The sequence below is a fragment of the Microcaecilia unicolor genome, chromosome 11, assembly GCF_901765095.1.
Source record: "Microcaecilia unicolor chromosome 11, aMicUni1.1, whole genome shotgun sequence".
NCBI lineage: Eukaryota > Metazoa > Chordata > Amphibia > Gymnophiona > Siphonopidae > Microcaecilia > Microcaecilia unicolor.
Genome location: NC_044041.1, coordinates 41,525,555 through 41,542,768, shown reverse-complemented (window position 1 = coordinate 41,542,768; position 17,214 = coordinate 41,525,555).

The window sequence follows — 17,214 nt, the reverse complement described above, 5'->3', positions numbered from 1 at the left end:
ATGACATAAGGGATGCCTGCTAGTACAGAAATACAGCTTCACCCATTTCTTTATGCAGCGGCTTTCTTTCTAAGGCAGGGGTGGGCAAGAGGGCCACATCCCAGTTGGGTTTTCAGGATTTCCCCAATGAATATGCATGAGGTCTATTTGCATGCACTGCCTCCATTGTATGCAAATAGATCTAGTACATATTCATTGAGGGAATTCTGAAAACCAAACTCGGTTGCGGCCCTCAAGGACCGAAGTTACTTACCCCTGTACTAAGGCATGGGCATAGACTGGGGGGGGGGGCAAATGCCCCCCAAACGACTTACGACTTATCTTCTTACCCGAAGTCGCAGCTCCGCCCCATCCTTTGCCCCCCCCCAAAAAAAGAGTCAAACTACGCCCATGTACTAAGGTATACCGTAGTTTGCTTAATACAGGCCTCGCAGGATGGCAATTCCTTTAGTGCCTCTTCTGTAAATATTTGGCTGAAACGGTGATCTCTGACATAATCAGTTTTTAAGACAAACAGTAGTTACGCCTTCCTTGACATCCGACCAAGTCAGGATACTAATACGTATAAGTGCTGTGGTTTTGTGAATTAAAAATACTTCAGCAGAAAAAAAAAAATCTGCATAGTCTGGAATGAAAACCCTGAAAGATTAGCTTCACTGAGTAAACACAGCCATGTGGTGTTTCTACTGAAGAGTAAGTACAGAAAATATTTTTCCTAGCATGAAAAAAGTCTTTAAAAGACAAATGATTTTATGTCATCAGAAGTTTTCCCCCATCTATGGAAAAAATCTATAGGGAATCAGATGTGTTAGGTTGCTTTAAAATAATCTGCTCTGACTGCTGCCTGATTTACTCAAGGATTGTAAATCTAATGCCCAGCCTGCCCCACTAAGTTTTGTGGTCACAGAATAGATTAGAAAGATTCTCTCCTGAGCCTCAGTGACACAGCATGCCATACTGCTGTTTCATTCATTAATCCAGGTACCTTGATTGAAGGGAGACCTGCCAACTCATTTCCTGTGCTAGATAGACAAAGCAACAGCAAAAAAAAAAAAAAGTATATATTAAAGAACTACCTTGAACACAACATATGTTTACTATGATTCTGCAGGCCAATGGAGACTCCTCATGCAGGGTCTGGGGCATTGTTCTCTCTAAGCTGAGCAGGAGTCCTCCAACTACATTGCAGCCAGTGGGAGGTGGTGCTTCAATATTGTGTTTTAATTGACAAGAGATGGTTTGATTGACAAGAGATGGCATCATGTGATAAGGCTAAAGCTGTCTACACCCAAGCAGGTTTAAGTGCTTCCCTATGTAGCTGCCGCCATCTTTATACACTTAAATTACATTATGTTGTATGGCGGCAAGCTACGTTTACTGGTTTCAGGCCAGATAATGGGCCAAGCACACTCCCGCAGTCTCCTGTCAATTAAACCTCCTTGCTTGAGACAGACAGGTTCCCTGGAATCCTGCAGAGCTTGCCTGTCCTTCACTATTGAAAATGTGATAGTGAAACAGCACCTCCCAGTGGCAGGACTGTAGGTGGAGGACTCACATTCAGCTTAGAGGGAACAATGCTCTGGGGAAATAAGATTTAGGGGTCCTTTTGCTAAGCTGCGTATGCGCCAACGCATGCCCAATGCATGCCAATTTGGAGTTACTGCCCGGAAAAATTGTTTAAAAAGCCCTTTTTACAGGCATGTTGAAAAATGGATCTGCTCGCACCCAAACCACGCGCCTACACTAGCGCAGTCCATTTTTTGGGCACACCTTAGTAAAAGGGCCCCCTTAGGGTGCTACTGCTTCAGAGGTAGGGCAGAAGTTTCAAAGGGACATAGTAGATGACAGCAAAAAAAGACCTACACGGTCCATCCAGTCTGCCCAACAAGATAACTCATATGTGCTACTTTTGTGTATACCCTACTTTGATTTGTACCTGTCCTCTTCAGGGCACAGACCGTATAAGTCTGCCCAGCACTATCCCTGCCTCCCAAAAAGTCAACAGTTCCCATTGCTGGTGGAGGGTTCCACCAGCGCTAAAGCCAACCCTGCTCCAGACATTTTAACTCTTCTTTTAAGAGAAGTTAGTACATGTTGGGAACAAAGTAAAGAAAGCCTTGGATGAATATTCTAATAATTGAAAATGAAAAACAAACAGACCCCTAATTGTTTAATTTGACTTGGTTTTCCTACTTTCTAAAGTAATACAAGGCTTATGAGATTGCTGTGTGTGTCTGTGTTCCCCTAATAATTTTCAGTTTGGTGCATTATCCACACAAAACTTTCGACACACTGAGTGAAGTAAGAGGGAGAAAACATGAGCATCCTGAAAACAAGACTCTTAGTTTTGGATGGAACATCTAGCCAAAGTACGTTATAGCAAAAAGAAGGCTTTATAGTTAATAATGCTTTTTCTATACCATTGAAACCATGAGCTTAAGGCAGTTTACAGTCAAATCATCTTAACATGATATTAATTTAGCTGTATAAAATGCAATAAGATGATTAACCTAGCAAATAGTAAATTAATGAAATGGATAATGCAAGTATTTTGCATTATCATTATAATTTGTGATTATAGTCCTGCCCTTTGGAAAGTATTTTTCCAAAGGCCAGGATTATAATCTTTTAAAAAACTTTGCATACGTTTTCTCCTTTCAGACAACCAACAGCTAAGAGTTGCATAGGCTCAGAATCACAGATCTAAACAATCTCTTCTAAGAAGAAAACAATCTTGCAAATGAGGTCGTAGGAATTTCCACATTGTTTATATGAATCTGGCAACTAGAAAACAATCCAGATCTAAACTTTAATTCAGAGGATCGCATGGGTGTTGTGGGGAGCAGGGGCCTAGCCAGACAACAAATTTTGGGTGAGCCTAGGCAAGAAGTGGATGGGCACCAAGTGTTCCCCGCCCTCCCAACCACCACCAAAAAAAATATTTCAGCTGGCGGGAAAGTGCTTCTTTCCACCTTGGCAGTATGCAGCAGGCATGCGCTGAAAATTGAGCGTGTGCAGGTGCCAGTATCATGGAGAGTAGCGTTTTTGTTACCATCAGGGAGAAGTCTTCAGCTGGCCGAGCTTGAGATCCCCATCAGCTACCGCTAAATGTGTGCTACTGTTGGGTGAGCCTGAGCACTTAACAGGTGGGCCCCGGCCCACCCAGGCCCACCTGTGGCTACGCCACTGGGGGGGGGGAGGGGGGAAAGAGTAGCTTTGGAGAGAGACAACACTCCTTAATTCCTTAGGGCTCCTTTTACTAAGCGTTGGTAAGCCCCCGCTCACTATAACGGAAGTACCGCCAGGCTGCCACAGCAGCCCGACATTACTTCCCACCCCTACCAAGCCGTTATTTCCAGCACTACAAAAAATTATTTGCATTATTTATTTTTGTAGTGCTGGACTGTACCTGGCGGTAATCAGGAATGGGTGGTGGTAAGGGTTTCCCCCCCCCCCCCAAATGGTCGCGCGGCAAGGGCTTTACTTGCTGCCCCGCCCTTTTCTGCAGGAAAGCAAGACCTTCCCTTTTACCAGCTGCTGTAAAAGGGGGCCTCAGCGCATGTGCAGAACACGTGCCAATGCCAGCGCCGGCCCCTTTTTGCCGCAGCTTGGTAAAAGGGGCCCTTAATGTAGTGGCTGCCAACCCTCTCCTGGAGGTAACCTCATTAACTGGGGTTGCAGAAACATCTGTAATGAATACTCATAAGAAAGATTCACCTCTGCTTCATTTCCAGTGAAAGGAGCCAGCTGTGTGGGTGCTGAGCACACCTAATATTAAGCAAGCTCCTTTGACCTGTCCAGGGAAGGGAAATTTGCATTGTGTTTGACACCCCCAACCATTTTCAAATGTTGACATTTATGTATCAAATGTATGTAGATCTGAAGAACTGGTTGACAATAGACATTGATTGGTTATTGTTTCAGAAGTAATTAAAGACTTAGGGCCCCGTTTACTAAGCCGTGCTGTAGGCGCGCTGTTTTTAGCGCGTGCTAACATTAGAGACATCCATAGGAATATATGGGTGTCTCTAGTGTAGTGGTACCTCGGGTTTCGTCGATAATCCGTCCGAAAACAATTGGCGAAATCCAAAACCGACGAGAACTGAGGCAATTATTTCCATATGGAATTGTTTGGCTAGACGCGCGGGGTGATGCTCACACAATGAGAAACAATGCCACACTGAACAGGAGAACGTGTGGGTCACCCTTTGCTTTTGCAAAATTAGCAGTGAGGTCACGTGGGCACGCCGACGAAATCTGAGGCAACCGACAAAATCCGAGGGCAAATTTTTTGCAGAAAAAAATCGATGAAACCCGAAACCGACGATAACCGAAGTCAATGAAAACCAAGGTACCACTGTATTAGCACATGCTAAAAATTAGCGGAAGCTAAAAATGCTAGCATGCGCTAAAAACACTAGCGCGTCTTAGTAAACAGGGCCCTTAATTATTTAGGGGGCCCTTTTACAAAGCTGCAGCAAGCACTAATGCAGTGTTTCCCATGTCCAGTCCTGGAATGTCAGGTTTTCAGGATATCCACAGTGAATATGTATGAACTTGATTTGCATACACTGCCTCCATTATATGGAAATCTCTTTCATGCATATTCATTGTGGATATCCTGAAATCCTGACTGGAAAGTGGTATTCCGGGGCTAGACTTGAGAAACTCTATACCAATGTGTGCTTACTGCAGCAAAAGAACGCCTTCCCCCGGGTGTGCTCAGGCATCCTGCAATAGTTTTGGGATTGGGGGTGCTCACCATGAGCTAAAAAATAAGATTTCTTTTTTAGTGCTGGGGGTGGGTCTGAAGGAAAAGATTGGGTGTGTTCTGTGCTAATTGGTTAGCACCTCTACATGGCCACACACTAATCAATTAGTGCATGCTTATTTATTTAGATTTTGCTCACACCTTTTCCAGTAGTAGCTCAACATGAGTTACATTCAGGTATTCTGGATATTTCTCTGTCCCAGGAGGACTCACAATCTAAGTTTGTACCTGAGGCAATGGAGGGTTAAGTGACTTGCCCAAGACCACAACGAGCAGCAGTGGGATTTGAACTGGCTGCCTTGGGACTGCAAGACTGGTGCTCTAACCACTAGGCTACTCCTCCATTCCACTTAGTGTGTGAGTCCTCACCACCTACATAATGTGTAGCAATAGGGCTCTTCTGCCAATGGCCATGCACTAATGGGAAAATTAGCATGTTAGAAAAGTCGGCCATTTTAGCCTAGTGGTTAAAATGCCCTTAGCATGTGGGAATGACATGTTTAAGGATGTGCTAAGGCCACTTTTTGCTGCTGTTTGGTAAAAGGGCCCCTTAGACAGGTGTTTTGGGATTAAGAGGAGGATTGATGGGCTAGTGAAGAAAGGTGTATATATTTTAGAGTTTATGACTGTTAGTTGGAAGCTGAAGATTGACGTTTTATGAAGAGGATAAATTGGAGGGTGTCTGGTATCTTATGATAGGTGTTTATGATTTGTGCATCTTTGCTGGAAATCTTTTTTCTTTAGTTAAATAAATAATTTAATTTTGTGCATATTTATTTTGGCTATCCAAAAAAAACTCCTTCTGTGTATCCTTCCCCTCTTCCCCCAATTGCTCCATCAGTGGCACCTTCCTCTCCCTCTCATACTTTCCTCTCCCTCTCATACCTCACCTCATTACTGCTGAGCCTTTAAGACAGGACTTGGAACCACAGCCTATCCTTAGGCAAATTCAGATCTTGTTAGCTCATCCTTGTAAATTGATGTGGGAGATTTCTACAGTGCATTTCCTCTCGGGATCATGCTCGAGTCGAGTGGCTGGGGGACATTATTACTCCCACACTAATGGACTGGCAGCGTGAGCCCTTGATTTCCTCCCAGTGCATTAGAGTTCTTAAGAAATACTTTTTAAAGTTGGAGGCTCCCAGCTTGAGTTCACACAAACACCAGTTCCTTCTACACAGCTTGGAAACGTATTTGGATAAAGCCACCTTTCATGGCTCGAAGCCTTAGGGTAGTAAGCGTATTACCTCTGACAGATTTTCTTCCCATTTCATATCAGTTAATTCCCTTTTTCTTCTGCAAGATACTTTTTCTAATAGCAAAATAGCATTATTATAGTAACATGGTAACATAGATGACGGCACACAAAGACCTGCATGGTCCATCCAGGCTGCCCAACAAGATAAACTCATAGCATATGTTAAGATGAGATATAACATATGCATTCTGGATCTTGATCTGTCCTTGCTATTTTCGGGGTACAGACTGTAGAAGTCTGCCTGGTTCAAGCCTTGTTCCCCAACTACTAGAGTTACTATTGAAGCCCCACTCCAGCCCATCCAGATCCGTCTAGCCATAATTGGGGCACAGACCATAGAAGTCTGGCCTTATTTCTCAATTGCCTTCTAAGCACCACAAGTTTGTATAGCTTCCATTCTTTATGTGATTGTAAGATATAATAATAATAATAAAAAGAGTTCTGTGAAATTTTGAGTAAACAGTTATGCACTCAACCCTAGTTATTTTGAAAAAACTAATTTATGAGCATAACTCTGACAGGAGCATAAATCCTTTGAGTATCGAGCTCATAACAAACAAACAAACAAAACATCTGAAAACCCGGCAAAGTTGAAAGCAAAAGGGAAATGTTCCTTGTTTGGGTATGGAGGCAAAAACATTTATGCATCTTCAAAGGTGACCCAGTTGATGTTTGTCATATGAATAGATAATTATGTGAAAGGTAAACAATGAAATCTCCTATTAAAAGAACCTCAGTGGAGTTCTTCTTAGAGAAGTTATTTCTTTTGAAAAAAGAAATATCACTCCATCCCTTCTATAGGGTGTTTTAAGGCACAAGGGTTTCTGCCACTCATTTCTGTAGTAAGTAGATTTGCTGTGTGAACCTTAAGATGTAATAAAGCCGGACCAGTGAGCACTGAGCAGTGCTGCCTGTTCTCATAAGAAATGGGTAAACTAGACTCAAGGGGCGTAGCCAGACAACAGATTTTGGGTGGGCCTAGGGAAGAAGTGGGTGGGCACCAATTGTTCCCCCCCCCCCTCCCAACCACCACCCAAAAAATATCTCAGCTGGTGGGAAAACGCTTCTTTCCATGTGCTGAAAACTGAACATATGCAGGCGCTGGTATCATGGAGAGTAGCGTTTTCATTACCATTTGGAGGAAGTCTTCAGCTGGCCAAGCTTGGGATCCCACAGCTACCACTACTATTGGGTGGGCCTGAGCTCTAAGTGGGTGGGCCCTGGCCCACCCAGGCCCACCTGTGGCAACGCCACTGGACTCAACAGACAATACATACAAGTCATGCTAATTTCTCTCATACCTTCTATTTATTTTATTGCTGCCAAAAAGGTCAGTGTTGTACCTCTAGCTGTGATTCTTGGTGGGTAGACTCCGTTCCTTTTATCTTGCTGCACCCCACGCCTGGAATAAACTTCCCGAGCCTGTACGTCTAGCCCCCTCTTTGGCTGTTTTCAAGTCCAAACTTAAAGCCCACCTCTTTACCACTGCTTTTGACTCCTAACCACTGCTCACTTACCCTGTCCTTTATCCTCACCTCTTTATTCCCCTACCCTTAATTGTTCTGTCTGTCTCCTGTCTTATCTAGATTGTAAGCTTTGAGCAGGGACTGTCTTTTTGTGTATGGTGTGCAGCGCTGCGTATGCCTTGTAGCGCTATAGAAATGATAAGTAGTAGTAGTAAGGTAGGAAAGTTGATTCAAGCAAGCCTCTGCAGTGCCAGAGACGTGTAAAATGGGACCTACTGGACAAAGTGCCCCTCCCCACCCCGTTTCTTTTCCCATATATGCTGAATGGGAACCTCTGTTTCATTCTTCTGTGTCCACTATGAGGCTTAGCATAGTTGCTGCTGGTCCTTAGGGAACCATATTGGTGCATCTGGAATCCTTCTGGTGTTTGGTGCCGAATGCACTGTCAGCATGGCTCTGCATTCAGGCATCTGCAGAAAGCAGCAGTAAAATATTTCATCGCACTATAAAGTATGGATGTATCATCTCCCCTCTTGATGAGAAAGAGTCAGTCCATTCATAAGGCCTACAACACTTACACTTATGTTTTCCTTTCCTGATGGGATCCCATAGCTCTGAATATGTTCATTCGTGCTACATTATTCTTTTAATTTAGTGATAGCTATAACCAGAAAGGTCATGTTTAACCTTTCACAATCCTATGCACATTCTTTAGTACCATATGCATTTCTCATGGTATAGAGGTAAATTCTATATACGACACCTAAAAAATTGGCACCAGAAAAACCAGCTTAAGTAGTATTCTATAAACCACACCTAAAGTTCGGCGCAGTTTATAGAATAACACTTAAGTGTTATATCTGACTGGGTGACAAAAGAAATGGATGAAGGCCCTGTGCTAGATGTAATCTACTTGGATTTCAGCAAAGCCTTTGATACGGTCCCCCACAGAAGACTCGTGAATAAGCTGAAAGGGCTGAACTTAGGACTGAAAGTGGTGAACTGGATGGAAAACAGGTTGACTGACAGGTGGCAGAGGGTGATGGTAAATGGAATCCGCTCGGAAGAAAGGATGGTGAGCAATGGGGTTCCTCAGGGGTCAGTGCTGGGGCCCATTTTGTTTAATATATTTGTGAGAGATGTTGCTGAAGGGTTGGAAGGAAAGGTTTGCCTTTTTGCGGATGACACAAAGATAGCCGATAGAGTGGATACCCTGGAGGGAGTAGAAATGATGAGAAGGGATCTCCAAAAGTTAGAATGGTCGAGGGTCTGGCAGTTAAAATTTAATCACTAACCTATCTCCTTGGGTACCTATTCCTTCTGGTTTCAAATGTACTGTTATACTTATTCTGACAGAAACCATTATTTTTTTCTTTTTTTCTTTGCTGTGAAATTCACTCTTATTATGTGATTAAACTTATACTATTATAAAAAATTTTTTTTTTAATTTTTAATTATGATAACAGTGCTCAGTACTTGCATATTACTCCGGATGAAATTGCTCTTAGTAATATGTCTTCCCAACATCACTGCACTGTAGCCCTCCCTGCCTATCATCTCATTGGCTCCTATATACCTTTTCTATTTCTGTTGATGGCTCTCTCATTCTCCCTGTCTCCTCAGCTCGAAACCTTGGGGTCATCTTTGACTTCTCTCTCCTTCTCTGCTCATATCCAGCAGATTGCCAAGACGTGTCGTTTCTTTCTTTACAACATCCGTAAAATCCACCCCTTTCTTCCGAGCACTCTACCAAAACCCTCATCCACACCCTTATCACCTCTCGTTTAGACTACTGCAATCTGCTTCTTGCTGGCCTCCCTCTTAGTCACCTCTCCCCCCTCCAGTCGGTTCAAAACTCTGCTGCCCATCTCATCTTCCGCCAGGGTCGCTTTACTCATACTACCCTCCTCAAGACCCTTCACTGGCTCCCTATCCGTTTTCGCATCCTGTTCAAACTCTTCTGTCTCGCTGCACCCTATGCCTGGAATAAACTTCCTGAGCCCCTACGTCTTGCCCCATCCTTGGCCACCTTTAAATCTAGACTGAAAGCCCACCTCTTTAACATTGCTTTTGACTCGTAACCACTTGTAACCACTCGCCTCCACCTACCCTCCTCTCCTCCTTCCTGTACACATTAATTGATTTGATTTGCTTACTTTATTTCTTGTCTATTAGATTGTAAGCTCTTTGAGCAGGGACTGTCTTTCTTCTATGTTTGTGCAGCGCTGCGTACGCCTTGTAGTGCTATAGGAATGCTAAATAGTAGTAGTAGTAGTAGTAAGAGTGAATTTCACAGCAAAGAAAAAAATAACGGTTTTTGTCAGACTAAGTTAAAATTTAATGCCAAGAAGTGCAGAGTGATGCATTTGGCGTGTAGAAACCCAAAAGAGAGATACCAAATAGGAGGGGAGAGATTAGTAAGCTCGACTCATGAGAGAGACCTTGGAGTGCTGGGTGGGAGGATATGAAGGTGAAGAAACAATGTGGCAAGGCGACGCCTGTGGCCAGAAGGATGCTAGGCTGTATAGAGAGGGATATAACTAGCAGAAGAAAGGAGGTGTTGATGCCCCTCTTCAAGTCGTTGGTGAGGTCCCACTGGGAGTATTGTGTTCAGTTTTGGAGGCCCTATCTTGCGAAAGATGTAAAAAGACTGGAAGCGGTGCAAAGAAAAGCTACAAAAATGGTATGGGATTTGCATCAAACTGTATGAGGAGAGACTTGCTGACCTGAACATGTATGCCTTGGAGGAAAGGAGAAACAGGGGTGACATGATACAGATGTTCAAATATTGAAAGGTATTAATCCACAAACGAATCTTTTCCAGAGACGGGAAGGTGGTAGCACTAGAGGACATGAATTGAGGTTGAAGTGGGGGGGGGGGGGGGGGCAGACTCAGGAGTAATGCCATGAAGTATTTTTTTCGGAGAGGGGGTAGATACGTGGAATGCCCTCCCACGGGAGGTGGTGGAGATGAAAACAGTAATGGAATTCAAACATGCGTGGGATAAACACAAAGGAATCCTGTTTAGAAGGAATGGATCGATGGAATCTTAGCGGAGATTGGGTGGCGACACCGGTATTTGGAGAATAAAACCGGTGCAGGGCGGACTTCTACGGTCTGTGCCCTGATCGTGACTGAATAGATAGGAGGGGCTGGAGAGTAAATTTTAAGGGCTTCGACGTTAGCTTCAAACGTTTAGTACAGGAACAGTGCTGGGCAGACTTTTACAGTCTGTGCCCTGAGAAAGGCAGGGACAAATCAAACTCAGGTATACATATAAAGTATTACATACCATGTAAAATGAGTTTATCTTGTTGGGCAGACTAGATGGACCGTTCAGGTCTTTATCTGCCCTCATTTACTACGTTACAATCATTCCACGTAAAATTGGGATGCCATCACTGGCACCAATAGAAATGGTGCAAATACCTGTGCCTAAATTTACATGCAGAGGGTCTTTATTCTGTAATTATATGCATAACTGAAAACTCAGTCCATGTTCTGCCCCGAAACAACCATGACCATCCCCTTTCCGTGCCCCCTTTTTTGGGCCACTGATAAATTTAAGGCGTGCATCACATGCCTAAAGTTAGGTGCGTAGCACCCAATTAAATTAATGTCAATAATTGCTTGTTAAAAAGCAAATTATTGGCACTAATTGTTTCCTTTTTCAATTAAATTGCACGTGCAAATTGGGATCGCGCCTAAATTTGCGCACGCAATTTTCAGCGACCTTTATAGAATCAGAGGGCTAATGTGGAAGTCAGTGCTATGTGCAACCAGGTCTCTCTAGGGCAGACTGTCTTTTGCCTTTTGTCAGAATGTTACCACTGTTTTGTTTTTGTTTTTTTTACATTTTCAAGAGAACTATTATTGTTGTACTGGAAGCAGTGTGCTCAGCATGCATGCTGGCCTCCATACATGTCTTATATGGGTGTTCTAAGAAAGATCACCATATGCAAGCAATTTATTTGGTATGTGTCATCAAATTAAGATTTATTTATGTGTTTATTTATTTATGTAATGCAAGTTTGTTATTCTGCTCATTGAAGCAGGAACTTTCAATGGTTTACAAAAGAAATGTATAGCATAATTACACATTAACATATAAACAAGACATATAAGTACATAAGTAATGCCATACTGGGAAAAGACTAAAGGCCCATCAAGCTCAGCATCCTGTCCCCGACAGCAGCCAATCCAGGTCAAGGGCACCTGGCAGCTTCCCAAACGTACATTCTTTACATGTTATTCCCGAAATTGTGGATTTTTCCAAGTCCATTTAGTAGCGGTCTATGGACTTGTCCTTTAGGAAACCGTCCAAACCCTTTTTAAACTCTGCCAAGCTAACCGCCTTCACCATCTTCTCTTATTCAAACCAAACACTATTACTATGCATTCAGCTGCAATCACTGAAGGCCTCCTTAAAAACAGAACGCTTTCAACTCCTTCAGAAACTTCAAATAATCAGATTCCATCCCTAATGGAAGGGGCGGTGAATTCCATAAGCACTGACCCTTGTCAAGATCAACCTACCTTTACTATTTCCTGGAACCTCCGGAAGCATTTGGCCTTCAGTATGCAGGAAACAACCTGGTACACCTCTACCATGAGTAGTGGGGCCTGAAACCCTGAATTGCACAATACATTTAAATTAACAGCTTAAACAATGCAATGCTGTACAAGCAACCAGTGAAGACACTTCAAATGGGACAAGATATGCTCCTCCTCCCCCCATTTATACCCCATTAACAAGTGGACTGTAACATTCCAAATCCTCTATACAGTCTGTATATATGTTGCTAGTTGACCAATGTACAAGTTATTACAATTAATGAAACCATCAGAATTAATACCTGTACAGCAGTTCACAAATCCTGCCTAGATAAAAAATAAATTCTTCAACCACCATAACAACCTGAGCCTCACACTGTTGGGAAACTGTGGGGTACAAATGAGATAATAAATGAACCTGAGGGGCCCTTTTACAAAGGTGTGCTAAAAAATGGCCTGCAGCAGTGTAGATGCGTGTTTTGGGCACACGCAGAATCATTTTTCAGTGCACCTGTAAAAAAAAATGCCTTTTTAAACTTTTTGCCGAAAATGGACATGCAGCAAAATGAAAATAGACACGTGTCCATTTTAGGTCTGAGACCTTACCGCCAGCCATTGACCTAACACTAAAGTCTCATGCGGTAACCAGGCGGTAATGACCTACGCACATCAAATACCACTTGGCGCGCATCCAATACGTGCGTCCGAAAATAGAAATTATTTTTCCAATGTGCATATCGGATGCACACCAAAAATGAAATTACCGAAAGAGCCACGCGATATCATAGAATCATAGAAAACAGAGAAAATGTTGGCAGATAAAGACCATATAGCCTATCCAGTCTGCCTCTCCATACTACCTACTATCCCTTCCTCTCCTTTAGAGATCCTCTGTGCTTGTCCCATGCTTTCTTAAATTTAGATACAGTCTTTGTCTCCACCACCTCCACCGGGAGGTCATGTCATACATCTAATATCTTTTTCTGTAAAAAAGTATTTCCTTAGGTTACTCTTGAGTCTATCCTCTTTCACCTTCATCCTATGCCCTCTACTTCTACTCTACCTCTACTTCAGGAAGCAGGTAAAAGCCTGGCTCTTTTCCCAAGCCTTTAATACATAGGGTGTCTGACTATACACCCATTCTGCACCTAGACTACCTTGCTACACACACTGTAACTTAGACCAGTTCCTTAACTGTACAAAGAACTTGCCTTTAGTTTAGCCACCCATTTATTTATCCCAACTGACTCTGTACCACCCATCTTGTCCCCATCTATATATCTGCATTTGGCCCCTCAGCTATATGGTAAGCTGTATTGTAGAAAAGCATTAATATCATAGCAATGTTATTTGAATGTTCTAATTGTGTGCTTATTAGATATTCCATCACTATTATGCTTACATTGTGTAATATCTCTGTTATTTGAATTTCAGTGCTGTTAAATGTATATATTTTGATCCTGTTTCATGGTAGTCTTATTATTAGGTCTCAGGTTGCTGTTTTCAGGTTTTCCTCTTTCATTGTATTTTTGTGATGCTGTTAACAAAATTGTAAGTTTGATGTTAAACTGTAACTGCTGTACACCGCCTTGGGTGAATCTCTTCATAAAAGCGGTTAATAAATCCCAATAAATGAATAAATTCCAGAGCTTTCTTTCAACTGAAATAGGTTCACCTCCTGTGCCTCGGGGAAGTTATCAGTGTGGGCTACTATTAAATCAGGTTATTCTATCACAAGTTGGGGTATTTTACTACAAGTTGAGTTATTTTAGCACAGGGTCCCAAGTTGATAACTTCCCCCTAAATATCTCTATCATATCTCCCCTCCAAAGTATAAACATTGAATTCTTTAAGTCTGTCTCCATATATTTTTTGAAGATCACTGACTATTGTAGTAGCTGCCATCTGGACCAACTCCATCCTATTTATATATTTTTGAAGGCGCGGACTCCAGAATTGTATACAATATTTTAAATAGGGTTTCAGCAGAGACTTATACAGGGGTACTATCACCTCCTTTTTCTTGCTGGCCATTCCATTCCTATGCATCAAGCAACATTCTGGCTTTTGCTGTCACATTTTCAATTATTTTGCTATTCGTCTTCAGAAGTGCTTTCAAACTAGTAGATTTTGAACTGAATATCCAAATCCTGAGCCGCTTTAGCATTCAGGGTTCAGTCCTATCATGGTTCCACATAGTCAAGAAGCTCTTTTCAACTCTAACCCTCCCTCTTTAATCTATTAATACAATCCCTAGCTAATACCCTAGATCTAGCCTAGATAAAACATTTTATCTACGCAGACGATATCACTGTAATCATCCCAGTCTCCCAAGAATGGTCCGATACAGTGAATCTTATCAGTACCAGTGTCAGTGTGATAGAAAACTGGACTGCACTCCAGAAGCTCAAACTGAACAAAGGTAAAACCAAGTTCCTATGGCTGGGCCCTAAATCAGACCCCAGATATACCAAATCCCTAACACTGGATGGAAATGACTTCTCCTTGGATCTCCACTCAAAAATCTTAGGAGTAGAGACAGATCATTTACTATCCATGCAGAATCACTCCCAGTTAACCATCAAACAATCCTTCATTACTCTGAGAAAACTGAGGATTCTCAGAAAATATTTCATTCTAGAATCTTTCTGACTGTTGGTCCAATCTCTGATCATCCCAGACTGGACTACTGCAATCTAGCATTAACCATATGTTCCAAGTCAGTGATTCACTGCCTACAGCTAGTACAGAGCTTGGCTGTCAGACTAATTTTCTGATTATCACTGGTTTGAATCTACTCAACCCTATCTTTCCAAACTCCACTGGCTACCAGCTAAGGAGAGAATACAGTTTCGCTGCCTTGAAATCCTCAGAGACCAGGGGCAGACTGACAGTGGTTGGGGCCCCCGGGCAATAAAGGTCATTGGTGCTCCCCCGGCCACTGCCCACAGTCCCACCACTACACCGCCACCCCCTCCCACACACTACAGACCTGAGCCAAAGTGGGCCCTCCCTGTTCCTACCTTGAAGGGACCTGGTGGTCTAGTGGCTTCTTCAAGGGCAAGAAAGAACCCCACTCTTTCTTGCCCGCTATTGCTACTGTGCCCGGCGCTCCGTGTTTCAAAATGGCTGTCGAGACTTCCCGCAATAGCCATTTTTAAAACATGGCAGTGTCATTAGGCAGAGTAGCAGTAGCAGGCAGGAAAGAGTGGGATTCTTTCCTGCCCCTGCAGAAACCACTAGACCACCATGTCCCTTCAAGGTAAGACCAGGGAGGGGCTGTAATGTGCGGCTGTGGCAGCGATGGGCAACCAGGCAGTCTCTGGGCCCCTAGAGCATCTGAGCCCTCAGGCACTACCCAGTTGCCCGAATGGTCAGTTCACCCCTGTCAGAGACTTTTTGACAAGGCAGTGGCCACAGCCAGATGAATGCTACGCTGCATAGAGAGAGGTATAACCAGCAGAAAAAAGGTGATGTTGATGCCCTTGTACAGGTCATTAGTGAGGCCCTAGTTGGAATATTATGTTCAGTTTTGGAGACCATCCAGCTCATTTTCAAAAGTGATCGCCTGCCATCTTCTGACACAAATCGGGAGATGGCCGGCGATCTCCTGAACCTGGCCAAATTGGTATAATCAAAAGCCGATTTTGGCCGGGTTCAACTGCTTTCCGTTGCGGAGCCGATGAAACATCAAGGGGGCATGTTGGTAGGGTAGTGAAGGTGGGATGGGGTGGGACGGGGGCAGGACTGGGGCTGCTCACGAGATGGCCGGCTTCGCCCAATAATGAAAAAAAAAAGCCAGGCTTGTAGAGCATTTCGCCGGCTGTACTTGGTCCCTTTTTTTTCACGACCAAGCTAAAAAAGGAGCCACAACTCACCAAATGACCACCGGAAGGAATCGGGGATGACCTCCCCTTACTCCCCCAGTGGTCACCAACCCCCTCCCACCCAAAAAAAAATTGTAAAAACAATTTTGTGCCAGCCTCTATTCCAGCCTGAAATGTCATACCCAGCTCCATGACAGCAGTATGCAGGTCCCTGGAGCAGTTTTTAGTGGGTGCAGTGCACTTCAGGCAGGTGGACCTAGCCCATCCCCCCTACCTGTTACACTTGTGGTGGTAAATAGGAGCCCTCCAAACCCCCCCAAAACCCACTGTACCCACATGTAGGTGCCCCCCTTCACCCCTTAGGGTTTTGGTAGTGGTGTAGAGTTGTGGGGAGTGGGTTTTGGGGAGATTTGGGGGGGCTCAGCACCTAAGGTAAAGGAGCTATGCACCTGGGAGCTATTTTTTTTTTAATTTTTAGAAGTGCCCCCTAGGGTGCCCGGTTGGTGTCCTGGCATGTCAGGGGGACCAGTGCACTACAAATGCTGGCTCCTCCCATGACCCAATGCCTTGGTTTTAGCCAGGTTTGAGATCGCCAGCATTATTTTCCATTATGGCCAAAAACCGATGCCGGCCATCACAAACCCAGCGATCTCTGACATTTGGCCGGGCCCAACCATATTAGCGAAGAAAAAGATGGCCGACCATCCACTTGCGGCGCCGGCTCCGGAGATGGCCGCCCATAGAGATAGCTGGTGCCATTCGATTATGCCCCTACATGTCTCACTAAGGGCATAAAAAGTCTTGGTGGTACAGAGAAAAATGACAAAAATGATATGGGGTTTGTGCCACTAGAAATATGAGGAGAGACTTGATGACCTGAATTTGTATACCCTAGAGGAAAGGAAAGGAGTGTAATGATATAGATATTTAAATATTAGAAAGGTATTAATATACAAATAAACCTTTTCTAGAGATGGGAAAGTGGTAGATGTAGAGGACATGAACTGAGGTTGCATTGAGGTGCGTTGACTTGGGGCCGCAAAGAGACACAGCTGGGCCTGGGGCAGAACCGGACCGTCACCAGTTATCACATAGTGAAAAAGAAAAGTAATTCATATCACTAAGGAAATAATCAATAAACCATTAGAAAAATAAATCCTTCACCCTCAATAAAGGTAATAGATCCAAGAATAGAAAAAAAGAAGAAAGAAAAATAATATAAAGGAGCAAATATCTCCTCAACCTGTCTATAGACTATCTAAAGAGTGAACATTAATCTTTAGGAGTTCGAACATGTACCTTCAACTCTTCCTTTGCATGTAAAAAATTCAATAGCT